We start from the raw sequence: 17,875 nt of genomic DNA, 5'->3' as shown, positions 1-17,875 counted from the left end.
AAAAGAAATGGATAAATTCCTAGAAATACACAATCTTCCTAGACTGAATCAGGAATAAATAGAAAATACAACAGACCAATTACCAGTAATGAAATTGAATAAATAATTTTTAAAAACTACCAAAAAACAAAAGACCAGGTCAAGTCAGCTTCAGAGATGAATTCTACTAAACACCTAAAGAATAGTTAACACCTATTATTCCCAAACTATTCTAAAAAATTAGAGGAAGGAATGCCTCCAAACTTAACAGCATCACCTTGATACCAAAACCATACAAAGACACCACAGAAAAAGAAAATTACAGGACATTATCACTGATGAATGTACATGCAAAAATTCTCAAAAAAAGATTAGTAAACCAAATTCAACAATAAATTAAAAGAATCATTCACCATGACCAAGTGGGGTTTACCCCAGGGAGGATGCAAGGATGGTTTATTATCTGCAAATCAATCAATGTGATACACCATATTAACAAACTGAAGAATAAAAATCACATAATCATCTCAATAAATGGAGAAAAAGTGACAAAATTCAACATCCATTTATGATAAAACCTCTCAACAAAGTGTGTATAGAGGGAACATACCTCAACATAATAAAAGCCATATATGACAAGTCCGCTTCCAACACCATAATCAATGGTGAAAAGATAAAAGAATTTCTTTTAAGATCAGGAACAAGACAAGGATGCCCACTCTCACCACTTTTATTCAACATAGTGGAAGTTCTAGCCACAGCAATCAGACAAGAAAAAGGAATGAAAGAAACCCAAATTGGAAAAAAAGAAGTAAAACCGTCACTTTTTGCAGATGATCTGACACTATATACCATATATATATGTATATATATATATATATATACATATATATATAAAATTCTAAAGACATCACCAAAAAGCTATTAGAACATATGAATTCAAAAACTTGCAGGATACAAAAATTAATATACAGAAATCTGTTGTGTTTCTATATGCTAACGATTAACTATCAGAAAGAGAAATTAAGAAAACAATCCCATTTACAACTGCACCAAAAAGAATAAAATACCTAGGAATAAATCTATCTAAGGAGGTAAAAGACCTATACTCAGAAAACTACAAGATACTGATGAAAAATATGGAAGGCTACACAAACGGGGGGAAAGATATACTGTGTTCATGGACTGGAAGAATTAATATTGTTAGAATGACCATACTACCCAAGGCAATCTATACATTCAGGGCATTCCCTATGAAAATACCAATGACATTTTTCACAGAACTAGAAAAAATAATTCTAAAATTTTTATGGAACCACAAAAGACCATGAGTAGCCAAAACAATCTTGAGAAAGAACAAAGCTAGAGGCAACACATTCCCTGATTTCAAACTATACTACAAAGCTACAGTAATCAAAACAATATGATACTGACACAAAAACAGACACATAGATTAATGGAACAGAATAGAGAGCCCAGAAATGAACCCACACTTTCTGGGCAATTAGTCTACAACAAAGGAGGCAAGAATATACAATGGGGAAAAGGCAGCCTCTTCAATAAATGGTGTCAAGAAAACTAGACATCTACAAGTGAAAGAATCAAACCGGGCTACTCTCTCACACCACATACAAAAATAAATTCAAAATGGATTAAAGACTTAAATGTAAGACCTGAAACCATAAAACTTTTGGAAGAATACATAGGCAGTATGCTCTTTGACATCAGTCTTAGCAATATTTTTTTTGGATCTGTCTCCTAGGCAAGGAAAACAAAAGCAAAAATAAACAATGGGACTACATCAAACAAAAAAGCTTTTGCACAGCAAACGAAACAATCAATAAAATGAAGAGCCAGCCTACTGAATGGGAGAAAGTATTTGCAATATATCCGATAAGGTTTCAATAACCAAAATGTAAAAAGAACTCATACAACTCAACATCAAAAAAACAAACAACTTGGGCTTCCCTGGTGGCGCAGTGGTTGAGAATCTGCCTGCCAATGCAGGGGGCACGGGTTCGAGCCCTGGTCTGGGAAGATCCCACATGCCATGGAGCAACTAGGCCTGTGAGCCACAACTACTGAGCCTGCGCATCTGGCGCTTGTCCTCCGCAACAAGAGAGGCTGCGACAGTGAGAGGCCCGCACCGCAATGAAGAGTGGCCCCCGCTTGCCACAACTAGAGAAAGCCCACACACAGAAACAAAGACCCAACACAGCCAAAAATAAATAAATAAATAAATAAATAAAATTTTTAAAAAAAGGAAAGGATGTTTAAAAAACAAACAAACAAACAACTTGATTTTAAAAAAGGCAGAGGTCCTGAATAGGCATTTCTCCAAAGAAGACAGAGAGGTGGCCAAGAGACACTTGAGAAGATGCTCAAAACCACTAATAAACAAGGAAATGCAAATCAAAACCATAATATGTGGGCTTCCCTGGAGGCGCAGTGGTTGAGAGTCCACCTGCCGATGCAGGGGACATGGGTTCGTGCCCCGGTCCGGGAGGATCCCACATGCCGCAGAGCGGCTGGGCCTGTGAGCCATGGCCGCTGAGCCTGCACGTCTGGAGCCTGTGCTCCACGACGGCAGAGGCCACAGCAGTGAGAGGCCCGCATACAGCAAAAACAAACAAACAAACAAACAAAAAACACAATATGTCAGTTCATATCTCTCAGAATGGCTATTATGAAAAAAAAAACAGCAACAACAACAAATAACACATGTTGGCAAGGATGTGGAGAAAGTGGAACCCTCATGCACTGTTGGTAGGAATGGAATTTGGTACAGCTACTATGGAAAACAGTACAGAAGTTCCTCAATAATTAAAAACATAACTTCCCTAAGAGCTAGCAATTCCACTTCTGCGTATTTTTCCAAGGAAAACAAAAGCATTAATTCAAAAAGATATATGCACACTGTTCATTACAGCATTATTTACAATAGCCAAGATACAGAAGCAACCTAACTCTCTAGCAATAGATGAATAAAGAAGATGTGGTACACACACACACACACACACACACACACACACAGAGGAATATTACCCATAAAAAAGAATGAGATCTTGCCATTTGCAACAAATATGGATGAATCTAGAGGTTATTATTATGCTCAACTGAAATATGTCAGATGGGGAAATACAGATAACATATGATTTCTCTTATATGTGGAAACTAAAAAACAAAATAAATAAACAACTATAATAAAACAGAAACAAACCCATAGATACAGAAAACAAACTGGCAGTTGACAGAGGTGGAGAGGAAGAGTGGGGCGATAAGTAAAATAGGTGAGGGAGATTAAGAGATACAAACTTCCAGCTATAAAGTAAATAACTCATGGGGAAGTAATGTACAGCATAGGAAATACAGTCAATAACATTGTAATAACTTTGTGTGCTGATGGATGATAACTAGACTTATTGTGGTAATCATTTTGTAATGTATAAAAATATCAAACCACTACGTTGTACACCTGAAACTAATATAATATTGTAAGTCAATTATACTTCAATTAAAAGTAAATCAATAGGGCTTCCCTGGTGGCGCAATGGTTGAAAATCCGCCTGCCAATGCAGGGGACACGGGTTCAAGCCCTGGTCCGGGAAGATCCCACGTGCCGTGGAGCAACTAAGCCCGTGCACCACAACTACTGAGCCCGCACTCTATAGAGCCCAGGAGCCACAACTACTGAAGCCCACGCGCCTAGAGTCCGTGCTCTGCAACAAGAGAAGCCACCACAATAAGAAGCCCGCGCACCGCAACAAAGAGTAGCCCCCGCTCGCCACAACTAGAGAAAAGCCCATGCGCAGCAATGAAAACCCAATGCAGCCAAAAATAAATAAATAAATTTATAAATAAATAAAGATACGCAGGGAAGGAGACATGTGAATGAATGATCCATGTGGTACTAGATTAGAAATGGAAACACCAGTATGAATTCATGTATGTACATACACACACGTATGTATGTATACTTACTCATATATACATATATTCTCTTGCTCTGTCATCTGAGAGCGCCTAACATCAACAACACTCCAGAAGCAAGAAGCACACCTAGTGCCCAGATGTTCATTTTTAATAACATTCCCTAGTAGAAAATATGAATACAATATGTATTTTAGTTAATATTGGTCCATTAGTTGTAACAAACATACCTTACTAATGTAAAGTATTAATAAGAGGGGAAGCTGGATGGGGGTTTATGGGAACTCTGTACTATCTTCACATTTTGTTTTGTAAAATTATAACTGTTCTAAACGCTAAAGTTAATTTAAAAAATAAAGCAACTCGGGGCTTCCCTGGTGGCGCAGTGGTTGAGAGTCCGCCTGCCGATGCAGGGGACAAGGATTCGTGCCCCGGTTCGGGAGGATCCCACATGCCGCGGAGCGGCTGGGCCCGTGAGGCATGGCCGCTGAGCCTGCGCGTCCGGAGCCTGTGCTCCGCAACGGGAGAGACCACAACAGTGAGAGGCCCGCGTACCGCAAAAAATAAAATAAAATAAAATAAAAAATAAAGCAACCAAACATGAAACTTAATTAATTTAATTTAATAGCACCTAGCACAATGGCCTACAACAGGTTCCCAATAAACATGTGTTGAATAGCTAAATGAACAAATGCTACAAATGAATATTTGTTATTAGAAATGATTCTAACATCAAGTAAATTGTATTGATAAAAACAACAACATGTTTTAAAACTTGTACTATAATTGACTGAGTTGCATTTTTGCAACTATTGGCAGATCTAGATATAATGAGACCCAGATATAAGCAAAATACACGAATCATACATGTCATAATGACTGGCACATCTAACCATTGAAACCAGGTGAATAAATTTAAATTATGTTGGTTTTGGTTTTTTAATCACACTGAAACTTAGAAACCTAATTCTTAGCTTTCAAACAAAACATGTTTCCAAGTTTAGTACCTCTGCATAGTATTTTATATCTGTCAAAATTATTCACTCAGTCACCTTAGAATTCTGTACCTAGAGAAGTTATATGTCGAATGTGAATTTCTCTTAGATTGCATATAAATGTGAATCTAACCATATCACGGCATAAGGAAGCATTTCTCTGAAACTCCTCATCACAATTCCTGCAAGTATTTGCAAATTCTTAGTTTCAACAGAGGAAAAAAATCTTGTCCAGCTTAAGTAAAATGAGTATTTTTATCATTTGCATTTAAATGGAGAAAAGGATAGAGTTATCCTACCACCTCGTGGACTGTTAGGGTATTGCTTTTTCAGAGCCAAAAGCACATTTTAAGAATGAGAGGATAGAAAACACTGAACAGTGGTTATTCATGCTTTCCTACCGCCTTCAGTTCTTCTGCCCCTAATTCCACATCTTCACATCCTACCCATTACTCAAAATGCATTTTAAATGTCCCCATCATTGGAACATACTGTATAGCACAGGGAACTCTACCTAATGCACTGTGTTAACCTAAATGGGAGGGAAATCCAAAAGGGAGGGGATATCTGTATGTGTATGGCTGATTCATTTTGTGGTGCAGTGGAGGCTAACACAACATTGTAAATAAACCATACTCCAATAAAAATTAATAAATAATAAATAAATAAATAAATGTCCCCACCATTATTCATGAAACATTTTATTTATCACCAAATTATAGACTACCTGTAAGTAATTTTACTCTGGGTATTACTTCTATTATAACTTTGACCAACTTCTGACTTAAATATTTTTGTTTGCCTATCTCTCACCCTTATTTGGAGACAGTGAATATACAAACTTATGGCCTAGCACCGCAGCATGCTCACAGGAGGCAGTTAATAAGCATTCATGTAATGAATAAATATTTGTTAAATGAACAAATATGAATGTGAATGGTATGGGATCTCATAGGGATATATGAGAGAAAATTCAGAAAGCAATTGTTCTGTATGCAACATAAGAAGATTATTTTCATTTGGTTTAAACATGAAATTGCAATTAATATTAAAATATTAAAAATGTTATTTTATGATATTTTAGATCTTTGCTGGAAAATAGAGTAGTTTAAAAACAAGTAACTGTTGTAAAATATGATAGACTGAGGAATTTTCAAACGTTTAACAAGAGGACAGATTTTTATAATGTTATATAGATATGCACTTTGGGTTGAATTTAATAATTCTAACGAATAAAACCAATGTTAATTTTTTTAAATGGCCGCATCATAGAATCATCTCTAACTGCAAATTACAATTACAAGAAAATGGCTAAATGAAAATGCATCTCTGCTCTAAACTTCCATGCCACCTTATCTGGTTCCTCTTATTTTCTAGCTGGCATTACTTAGTCTTATACTCACTGTAAGTATTTTGAGGACATGTAGACAATGTGTACTGAAACGGGCTCACACCTGCTCTCATCAACAGTTTAATACTCAGAAATTTTGCAAGCCATTTGTTAAACTGTTGGTAGCTTGAAATTGGTCATGGTAGGTACATTTATACAACAGAAATCAGGAAACACCACAAATCAAGATACTTTAAAAAATATATTTTTAATCATCTTTAACTTCTCCACACCTCATTTTCTCTACTTGTAATATGTAGCGAGGAGAGGTGGGACAGCTCCTACCTCAACAAGACTGTTGTAAGGACTGAACAAAATAACCCACATAAAAGGCTGTGTCTAGTGTCTGGCATATTGTGTGTGCCAACCAAATATTAGAATCATTCTCCATACCCCATCACAGTGCCTTGCAAGTAGTAAATCCCTCAATAAATACTCAGTTGTTAAATGACAAATGAAATCAAGAATTTCAATGGAATATTTTAAGATATGTTAACACTGATAGCAGTCCCAGGTTAACAATAGGACAGATCATTACCAGGAACATAAGCTCTTTACTGATAAATAACCCAGACTTTTTTTCTTTGCCTCCTCCTGCTCTAAATCAATTGATACATAGATTTTATCTCGAAAATTTCTAGTAATATTCAGTTAGATAAAAATTCTAGATATATTTTCTAGATAAGTATAGATCTAGAGAGATATAGATACAGATCTTTGTTTCCTTCTGCATTTCTCTCCCATTCTGATTCAGTCTAAAGTGCCTCCCTTTCTCCTTGTTCTTTTTAGTTTATTTCATAATGCAAAATATATAATTTATGCCTCACTTTGTTCCAGAAAACATTTGTTGTGAATAATAGATAACTTGGTTTCATGTTTAGCAAATAAGCTTTTTAAATTTCTCCAAGGAAACAAAATAAAGTAGCTTTTTATCACATCTTTCATTGATCCTGTGCTCCTGTTTCACTGGCCCTTTCCTTTGAGAAAAGACAAAATTAAGTTTCCAAGCACAAAGTTGAAAACCAAATTATCATGAATTCCAGACACTTTCCAGAAAGGAACACAAGAGATATCCTTATCCTTTAAGGTTGATGTCACCCTCATATCTCTACCTACCTCACTGCAATCCTAATATGGTGTTTCTTTAGCTATAAGGCTGCTTCCAATAACTGTTTAAGGATCTGCTATAGCTTCATTTGCTTGCTAAAAAACAAAACCAAAAAATTGAAACAACTAATTAATTGCAACTAATTAGTCGTTTCAATTTTTTGGTTTTGCTCTAATTAGTTGCAAAAACAGACTGGAAAATGATTTACTCCAGATGGTTTGGAATAAAACTCTAATTGCTCAAATGTAAATTTATTCATCTAATATAAGTTTTTCTTTACTTAGCTACACAGAGACTTTTTTTAATGGAGGAAAAAGTAAAATATTGGCTTAGTAATAAAACTAAGATGACCATTTGCCCTAGAATATACAAATTCTGTCCATTTCTGGTTTAAAAATACAGAGGCTGAAACAAATAGCACATCCACAAGGCACTGGCTGATGCAAGCACTTTGTTTAGTGAAATATCTACTGCGATGTTGGTCTACCCTTATCCAAGACAATGTCAATGACATAGTGTGTGACAGGAGGGACTTCCTCCAGAAGTAGAAATAAGGTGAGTGCGTCAGAAATTAAAATTCCAACTAGCCTGCAGGCATCTGTAAGATGAAGCAATACATTGTATTTGATTCACCTCCTGGTCTGTTTCCAAAGGACACTGTCAAACACAATGATTCTTTTTCCCAACAGCTGTCACCACCAAGTCAGCTATCCTTTGTATTTTCTCTTTGTGTTTGAATACAGACAGAGAGCAGATGGCTGGACTCAGTGCCAGGGCAAAGGTAAAATTAGTTGTCTCACCTAAAGAGGTACTGCCAGACTTCATTAAGACAAAAGTCCCAGCAACAAATACCTACAAAATCTAGGGTCTAGAAAACACAATCTGAACTTCCTGTTTAATTTACCAAGTAAAAACAAAAAACCCACTTTTGAGGAAAACTTAATTAATTTGCTAAGAGGTGATGAGAAGACTCACAGATTTCATCTTCAGAGAGAAGTGGTTTCCCGTGTCATCAACTCTGTAATTTTCAGGCTCTGTAAAAAAGCACATTATGTTCAATGTTCCTCTAAGCTGAGGTCATGGGTGAATTCCAGAATATAAAATATCATCTTTCAGAGCTAAAACTTTACTAAAGCAAATAGGTTTTAAAAATATTTGACTAAAAAAACACTGCAAATTAAAATTACAAGGGGGGGCTTCCTTGGTGGCGCAGTGGTTGAGAGTCCGCCTGCCTATGCAGGGGACACGGGTTCGTGCCCCAGTCCAGGAAGATCCCATATGCCGTGGAGCAGCTAGGCCCATGAGCCATGGCGGCTGAGCCTGCGCGTCCGGAGCCTGTGCTCCCCAACAGGAGAGGGAGGCCACAACAGTGAGAGGCCCCCGTACTGCAAATAAATAAATAAATAAATAAATAAATAAATAACAAGGGAACAGCTAAATGAAAGGTGAGACTTTCCAACTGAGGGGATTAAAGCTAGAATCAGAATTAGAGAAGGAAATTCAGAGCTGCAAGATATAACCAGTCACTTATTAACCACATAGTGTAGTTATAATATATAACTGGCAGTGGAAGAGTTAGAATTAGAATGACACGAAAAAAACCCTCCTACTATTACAAAGAAAGTTTGATCTCCCATAAAAATAAACTTTTAGCCTTCTGTTGTTTAGCTGAAAGGTTCTGCCATTCAAACAGCCACCTATTTTGCCTCTTCTCAGTGGCACAGGAATAGAGAATTTTGTTGCCTCCATTTACTTATTTAAAATGCCTACAAGATAAAGAGAGTAGAAATCTCTTCTATGGCCCTTCATAGATTGGTGATTTTCTCTACACTTTGATTGGTACCAAGACAGAGATAGAATCACATATGCAATTGATTTCTATTATTCAGCCCCCTCTCTCAGGTAACTCAAAATTAGTAAAATCACAGTAATAGGAGTTGACTGTCACAAGGCAGAGACCTCAGTAGCCTAAGAGACTGTTCTCAGTAGTCAGGCTTCAGGACTAGGAGACGCATCACTGAGATGAAGATTTCTTTTGAGGCAGAATAATTATCTATTGTTTTTACAAAGCCCAAGGGCACAGACCTAAAAAAAAAAAAAAAAACCACCACCAACAAAAAAAAACTCTCAAGTTAAATAATGCCCTTACTTACGTAAATTACTATATTTTCAAATAAAAATTGTATATATATTTTTAATCCCGTTATTTCTAATCCTTTATTTCCTCCATAGCATCTGGAAGAAAGGCAGTTTCTGAATATGGCTAAGATTTTTCAAAACAAATGGTGAGAAACTTTGTCTTTAGAGGCAGTTTCAGACCTGGGCCCAAATCACACTCTACCACTCATACATGTGGGGTATGTGAAAAAAATTACTTAATTTATCTGAACTTCAATTCCTGAATCTTGTACAACAGAGATAATATTGCCTACTTCATGGAGTTGAAATTAGATGAGAAATGTATATAGTATTTAGTATATTGCCTAGAAATGTGCTGTCCAATACAGCAGGCACTAACTACGTGTGGCTATTTAAATTTATTTATTTATTTTCATTTTTGGCTCTGTTGGGACTTCGTTGCTGCGCGCAGGCTTTCTCTAGTTGCAGCGAGCGGGGGCTACTCTTTGTTGTGGTGGGCGGGCTTCTCATTGCGGTGGCTTCTCTTGCTGTGGAGCACGGGCTCTAGGCACATGGGCTCAGTAGTTGTGGCTCGCGGGCTCTACAGCGCAGGCTCAGTAGCTGTGGCGCAGGGGCTTAGTTGCTCCACGGCATGTGGGATCTTCCCGGACCAGGGCTCAAACCCGTGTCCCCTACATTGGCAGGCGGATTCTTAACCACTGCACCACCAGGGAAGCCCTATGTGGCTATTTAAATCAAATTTAAATTAATTAAAGTTAAATAAAATTTAAAAATCTGTTCTACAGTCACATTAGGTATATTCCAGTAACCAATAATCACATGTGGCTGGAAAGAACATTTTTATCATCACAGAAATTTTTGAACATTGCTAAAGAATCTAGTAAGTGCTCAATAAATGTTCATTTGATCTGTTTGGCAATTTTTTTCTCCTCCTCTACAGTTCCTCTAAGTTCTCAGGCCTCCCAAGTTATCTCCTTATCATGAAGGAAAGCAATATGATAAGACATATATGTGTTTATCATTTTTTTCTCTCCCAGGAATACTGGAGTTCTAAAAGAGCACTGCAAGGAGAAAGCAATGCTTACCACAAATGGGAAAAATTCTAACGATGGAGGTTTCAGGCATTACAGCAGACACTGGGGAAGGTCCTTCTGGACTATGAGTGTGGTGAGAGAAAAAGAATCTCCATAGTACCCCTCAGTTCATACCCAAAGATCCACCTACTCATAGCAACAACGTAGACTTTAGCACACTAACTCTTACTGAGAAAATGGAAAACAAAAAGGTTTTTTACTCTGGAGGATTCTTTTCACACCAAATTTTGGCTGAAATATCTAAAAATAAGTATGAATCATCAGCATTTCCCCAGAGATACTTTAACCAAGTTAGTCTTGGGCACTTGAGTAGAATTCTTTGCATTAGTTTTTGTGTTCTTCGGATTCATTTCCTTTCTCCTTCCAAATACCAGAATTGGAGCTGGGAAGATACTAGAGAAAAAATGCTAATAGGAGTCTAGAAAGTTAAGAAATGAGGAATTACAAGAAGCTGAAATTTAGAAGCTGAAATTCTAAGAATTCTAATCTCAGATGATACTTGGGGGTATCTGATGAAATTATCCTATAGACCCTTGTAGATCTGGGCTTAAATGTTCTGGGTAAATTTCTCTGTAGCAGGACATTTGTGGTACTAAACTTCAAAGGATACACATCTTTCCTTTCAAAACTACAAGTAGAAGAGGCTGGCCCCTGTACTTCATTATAAATGGGGAGAGGAAACATCTAGTACTTTTAAAAAAAAAAACATGATGGGGAATTCCCTGGCAGTCCAGTGGTTAGGATTTGGTGCTTTCACTGCCAAGGCCCGAGTTCGATCCCTGGTCAGGCAACTAAGATCCTGCAGGCCACTCAGCATGGCAAAGAAAAAGATGTTCTGCCTACAGGTGGTATCCTTATAGGTAATAAGCAAAGCTTCCTTCCTAAGTCAAAATAAAAATGTGTGAACATAACTCATTGAAAGGCTATGCCTTTCTAGATCAAGTTGAAAACAGAGCAAGTCTGTTGTCATAGCCTTGGTAATAACAGTTGAACACACCTGATAACAAATTTGATCATAGGTCTTTGGTGAGTGAAATTATTCCTTGCTGATACATTTTAGGTTAAATAAATACATAATTGGCTTCTTTCACCTCTACACCTATTATCAAACAATCCCCATTTGATTGCATACTTTTATGAGTTAATATTCTATAATCATCAATCCTGGGTATTTACTTTACAACTAAAGTACTTACACTAACAACATTCTGATTGTGATTATATCTTTATGTTTTTTGTTGTCATATCAGTGAGAGAAATTATGGATTTCATTAAACCACGATGCAATGATAAAAACATCGGACAAGAGGCAAGCTTTTTATTCTGCTGAAAACATATATTTACTAGCAGTCCAAACTCAAAAACATAAACTACTATCCTTTGGAAAGGATAAGTAACACAGGATCATGATTTTGTAAAATATAACTCTCAACTTATTTTAATCAATTGCCATATTGTCTCTTATTGCACAATGATCCACATGCAGTATACTCTGACATAAAACTTTAGGTACTAAAAAGACATTTTTTCTGTCCAGTTTACTTTCTATTTTGCTGTCTTTTTACAATATTGGGCATATAGTAGTACTATAACTACTAGCTATTATCGCTATATTATTATCCCTTCCACTAGACAGAAATTTCATATTTTTTACTACTTTTTGATGTAAATTTTTATTCACATTATTTTGAGGAGACGTTCTTTAGTGAAGACATATCAGCAAGACAAAGTGTTAAAAAAGCATAGCTTACCAACTTTTTAAATGAACAAAAATTCATAACATTAACTTCTGTACAGAGCAATAGCAGCTGATTATACAGCCCAAACTTTCTAATAATAATAATGGTAATAGAGGCATACCTCATTTTACTGCACTTCGCTTCATCGAGCTTCGCAGATATTGTGTTTTTTACAAAATTGAAGGTTTGTGGCAACCTGCATCAAGCAAGTCTATCGGCGCCATATTTCCAATAGCATTTGCTCACACCATGTCTCTGTGTCACATTTTGGTAATTCTCACAATATTTCAAACTTTTTCAATACTACTGTATTTGTTACAGTGATCTATGATCAGTGACCTTTGATGTTACTATTGTAATTGTTTGGGGGGTGCCATTAAACACACCCAAATAAGACAGTGAACTTAACTGCTAAATGTGTGTGTTCTGACTACTCCCCTAAATGGACATTCCTCCACCTTTCTCCCTCCCCTCTGGCCTCCCTATTCCCTGAGATAGAACAATATTGAAATTAGGCCAGTTAATAAAGCTACAATGACCTCAAAGCTTTCAAATGAAGAGTCACACAACTCTCACTTTAAATCAAAAGCGAGAAATGATTAAGTTTAGTCAGGAAGGCATGTAGAAAGATGAGATAAGCTAGGCCTTTTGCGCCAGACAATTTGCTAAGATGTTAATGCAACAGAAAAGTTCTAGAAGAAAATTAAAAGTGCTACTCCAGTGAACACAAATGATAAGAAAGTGAAACAGCTTTATTGCTAATATGGGAAAAGTGTGATTGGTCTGGATAGAAGATCCGGCCAGCCACGACATTCCCTTAAGTTAAAGCCTCATCTCCTCAATTCTATGAAGGGTGAGAGAGGTAAGGAAGCTGCAGAAGAAAAGTTTGATGACGTCTAAGGAAAGAAGCCATCTCCATAACATAAAATTTCAAGGCAAAGCAGCAAGTGCTGATGAAGAAGTTGCAGCAAGTTATCCAGAAGATCTAGCTAAGATAATTACTGAAGGTGGCTACACTAAACAATGCATTTTCAATGGAGACAAAATAGTCTCATATTGGAAGAAGTTGCCATCTAGGACTTCAATAGCTAGAGAGGACAAGTCAATGCCTGGCTTCAAAGCTTCAAAAGATAGGCTGACTCTCTTGTTAGGGGCTAATGCAGCTGGTGACTTGAAGTTGAAGCCAGTACTCATTTACCATTCCAAAAATCCTAAAACCCTTGAGAAATATGCTGAAACCACTCTGCCTGTGCTCTACAAATGGAAAAACAAAGGCTGGATGACAGCACATCTGTTTACACCATGGTTTACTGAATATTTTAAGTACGTTGAGACCTACTCTGACTACTTTTTTGGTCAGAAAATAAAATTCCTTTTAAAATATTACTGCTCATTGACAATGCACCTTCTCACCCAAGAGCTCTGATGGAGATGTACCACAAGATTGTTGTTCTCATTCCTGCCAACACAACATCCATTCTGCAGCCCACAGATCAAGGAGTAATTTTGACTTTCAAGTCTTATTAAGAAATATGTTCTGTAACGCATAGCTGCCATAGATAGTGATTCCTCTGATGGATACAGGCAAAATAAACTGAAAAACTTCTCTAAAGGATTCACCATTCCAGATGCCATTAAGAACATTCCTGATTCCTGGGAAAAGGGCAAAATATCAACATTAACAGGAGTTTCCAAGAAGTTGATTCCAACTCTCCTGATGACTTTGAGGGGTTCAAGACTTCAGGGGAGGAAGAAGCTATAGATGTAGGGGAAATAGCAAGAGAACTAGAGTTAGAAGTGGAGCCTGAAGGTGTGCCTGCATTCTTCTGATAAAATTTTAAAAGGGTGAGGAGTTTCTTCTTATGGATGAGCAAAGAAAGCGGTCTCTCGAAAGGAAGAGATGGAATCTACTCCTGGTGAAGATGCAGTGAAGATTTTTGAAATGACAACACAGGATTTAGAATATGACATAAACTTAGTTGATAAAGCAGTTGGAGGATGTGAGAGGATTGACTCCAATTTTGAAGGAAGTTCTACTGTGAGCAAAATGCTATCAAACATCATTACATGCTACAGAGAAATCGTTCATGAAAGGAAGAGTCAATCGATGCAGAAAACTTTATCATTGTCTTATTTTAAGAAACTGCCACAGCCACCACAACCACCCTGATGAATCCCAGCCATCAACATCAGGGCAAGACCTTCCACCAGCAAAAAGATTACAAGTCGCTGAAGCCTCAAATAATGGTTAGCATTTCTTAGCCGTTAAGTATTTTTAAAGTAAGGTATATACATTTTTTAGAAATAAAGCTATTGTACACTTAATAGACTACAGTATAGTGTAAACATAACTTTTATATGCACTGGGAAACCAAAAAATTCGTGTGACTCACTTGTGATATACAGTTCATTGCAGTGGCCTGGAAATGAACCCGCAATATCTCCTAAGTATGCCTGTAATAATGCCATCATTTTCACTGGTCAAAATTCTTTGACTAAAGTAGCAGAAAACACTGACTTAACCTAAATCCAAAGAAAGAATTTGTTATAAGAATATGAATATGTTGTGTGAATCAAAAAGTGACTGGAACAAGAAATGAACAGGCATCAAGAACTAAAAAGTCCTCTCTCCTTGTTACTCATCTGCTCTATTTTTCTCTTGGAAGACTGACTTTTCTCTGCTTCTTTATCAATATACTGAATAAAGCTACCTCTCGGCTCCCAAATTATAAATAGTTTTAGCTGTTTCTTGGTCGCAACTAATCAAGTGAATCTGATTGGTCTAGCTTGAATCAGGTGTGCATCCAGAGGTCAAAAGTCTGGGCCAAGGCTTAGGGGTTGTGTAATATAAATATGACTGCAGTGAGCTCACCCCAAGAGATGGGCTGTGTAGGGGTGGCATGTTCTCAGAAATGAAATATTCAACAAGTTGGGCAGAAACCCTCCAAAGTATCAACTACTATGTTTTATTCTCTTCAAAATGATGTCATTTACACAATTTTCTTTGATGAGAGGATCTAGTGCTTATGCTAGGCCTAGTTAATATCGGGTAGTGATAGTTATTAGGAAGCTAAGATGTTCCAAACTATTTTATTCATGCTATCATTAACACCAATAAATATATAATTTCTGCTAACTTTAGACCTTTTATCACTGACTGTAAAGTATATCCCAGATTAAGCTCAGATAATGCTAGTGAGGTTTAATGAAAGAATGGCTTCTGAATACAAAATCATGCAAAACTTCATTAAAACACTGGCCAAAAAAGCCTAAGGAAAACATGTCAGTTAAAGGCCATTCTTGTTAAAAAACAGGAAGGTCATATGGTCATAGTCCATAATTTAGCTAAAGATAATTGAATATATAAAATGTTAGAATTTTACTATATTGCATTTTCTTTTTCTTTAATTTTTAAATTTATTATTGACCAGATTATTTTCTTTCCTGCCAGTGAAAAAGCCAAAAGAAATGTGAATAATCAATATAATAATCAGGTCCAAGCCTTATTTATAACAGTCAATTTGGGCAACTCATTACTGTCCACGGATACATTTTTTTTCACCAAGTAGCTATAATGGTTTTAAGAACAAATTTTGAAGATTCGGGCTCCCAGTAGGCGAAGAACAGGTGTCTGGAGGAAATAAGATAGGTTTTTAGACCTGGAAAAAATGAAAGACTGACTGCTTGGCACTCTGAAGATTGGTTATATCACCCTGCAAACACCCTCTCATTATTTTAATATCACACTTATATAAAATACTTTGGGATCCTTTGCCAGAAAGATAAAAACAAATTGAACTGAAGGCAGGACATGAACTGAATATCTTATTCTGGAAGCACCATCACTGACAGCTTTAGAAAAAAAAAAATAGAATGGATCCTTCAAAACACTTTTTCCAAAGGGCAAACAATATTACCAAGAGTCAAAAAGAAAAACAGTATAATAAGCAGCGAGTGTGGTTCTCCTCACTGCTCATATAATTCCATCTTAACATTCTTATAGTTCTTATTAATTTCTGGGTGTATATAGTTCTTTGTTTACTGGATTGGAAGCTCTCCTTGGACACTATGTCTTCTTCATGGTACATTCCCCAAATTGGCAAATGTAGCACTGTGCATGTACTCAGTGTTCAAAAATGTTTCTTAAAATGAAAGGACAGCATGTTCTTTGGATTTCTGCAAAATTCCTTCATTGTTTACAATTCCTGAAAAATGAAATGAACCTGACCTCTATCCAACATGAAAATACTCTTTTCTCTACACATGCCTTTATTCCTTTACTCCTGCTACTCCTTCTGCCTGCAAGGCCCTTTCCTAATCTCATAAATCCTACTCATTCTTCAAGGCCTACGGCAAGTAGCCCCTTCTCCATGAAGCTTTCTCTGATCTTCCCAGCTACAAGTAATCTTTCCTTCTGTTGAAGTTCCACTTTACCTAAACCTTCCTTACATCCCTCAATTATACTATAGCCATTTGCATTACCTAAGTAACTATCTCCTAAGTTAGAGCAAGTACACAGCCATGTCTGATAAACTATTTACTAGGTGACTACCTTCAAGCCTATGGTTCCAATGGGGTTTAAGGCTTCTAATTCAGGATGATCCCACACCCTATTAATAAGGATCTCCTCTTGCATTTGAGCCATCCTCTGGGAAGACAAAGAACACTCCAAGGCAGTTTTGTAACCTACTGTGTAATAACCTACCGTGTGATAACTGCCTGTGTGCACTATTCCCAAAGAACATCTGAAGCCTCTGTGCTGGCAGGGTGTGACCTTCTGAGTGAACCTAATGACCCGTGCAGCTTATGAGAGTCCTGTGAGTCGGAACATTTAGTTGAATCTAAAATGACCCTTGATGAACCATTTCAATAAGGTTTCAAGTATTAATAGCTTATTATGAAAATTAAATGAATTAGTATATGTAAAATTCTTAAATGGTGTCTGGCACATAGTAATAACTCAATGAATGTTACCTACTGCTGCCCATAGTCAGAAACCAGCCAAGTAGAACTATGAATTTAGACATGTCTGATTCCAGACCCTATGTACCATTACTCCTTGGTACTTTTCTACATAAAATCAATTTCCTGTCTCCTTCCCTCTAAAGCTGCTCTCAAAAATGGGTTTTTATATCAGACATGCGTACTTCAGTGCAAAATTAAGTGACTTTTTTACGTGCATGGATACACATCATAAGCCGGATCCAAGTGTCTATTCCCAAACCTATTTGCTTCTGAACAAATAGTTGTGTCCCCCTAAAGTTCAGATGTTGAAGCCATAATATGATGGTGTTTGGAGGTGGGACCTTTCATGTCATGAAGGTACAACCCCATGATGGGATTAGTATCCTTATAAGGAGAGGAAGATAGCTAACCCTTTCTGTTTCCCCACATAGGGATACAAAGAGAAGGCAGCCATCTGCAAACAAGGAATAGAGACTTCACTAAGAAGCCAGCTAGGCCGGCACCCCGATCTCAGACTGCCAGCTTCCAGAACTGTG

General features: G+C 36.9%; 1 long non-coding RNA gene across 1 annotated transcript in view; it reads right to left on the bottom strand.

The window, feature by feature from the left end:
• Window positions 1–17,875, bottom strand: part of LOC309966864 — a 232,960-nt gene that overhangs the window by 212,520 nt on the left and 2,565 nt on the right. The window contains exon 2 of the long non-coding RNA XR_014326485.1: window positions 8,378–8,436. This is a non-coding gene — a long non-coding RNA (uncharacterized lncRNA). The remainder of the gene's footprint in view (window positions 1–8,377; window positions 8,437–17,875) is intronic.

The sequence above is a fragment of the Leucopleurus acutus genome, assembly GCF_964270905.1.
Source record: "Leucopleurus acutus genome assembly, chromosome: 10".
NCBI lineage: Eukaryota > Metazoa > Chordata > Mammalia > Artiodactyla > Delphinidae > Leucopleurus > Leucopleurus acutus.
The sequence above is the reverse complement of the archived record's forward strand: the minus strand, read 5'-3'. Positions and strand labels throughout refer to the sequence as shown.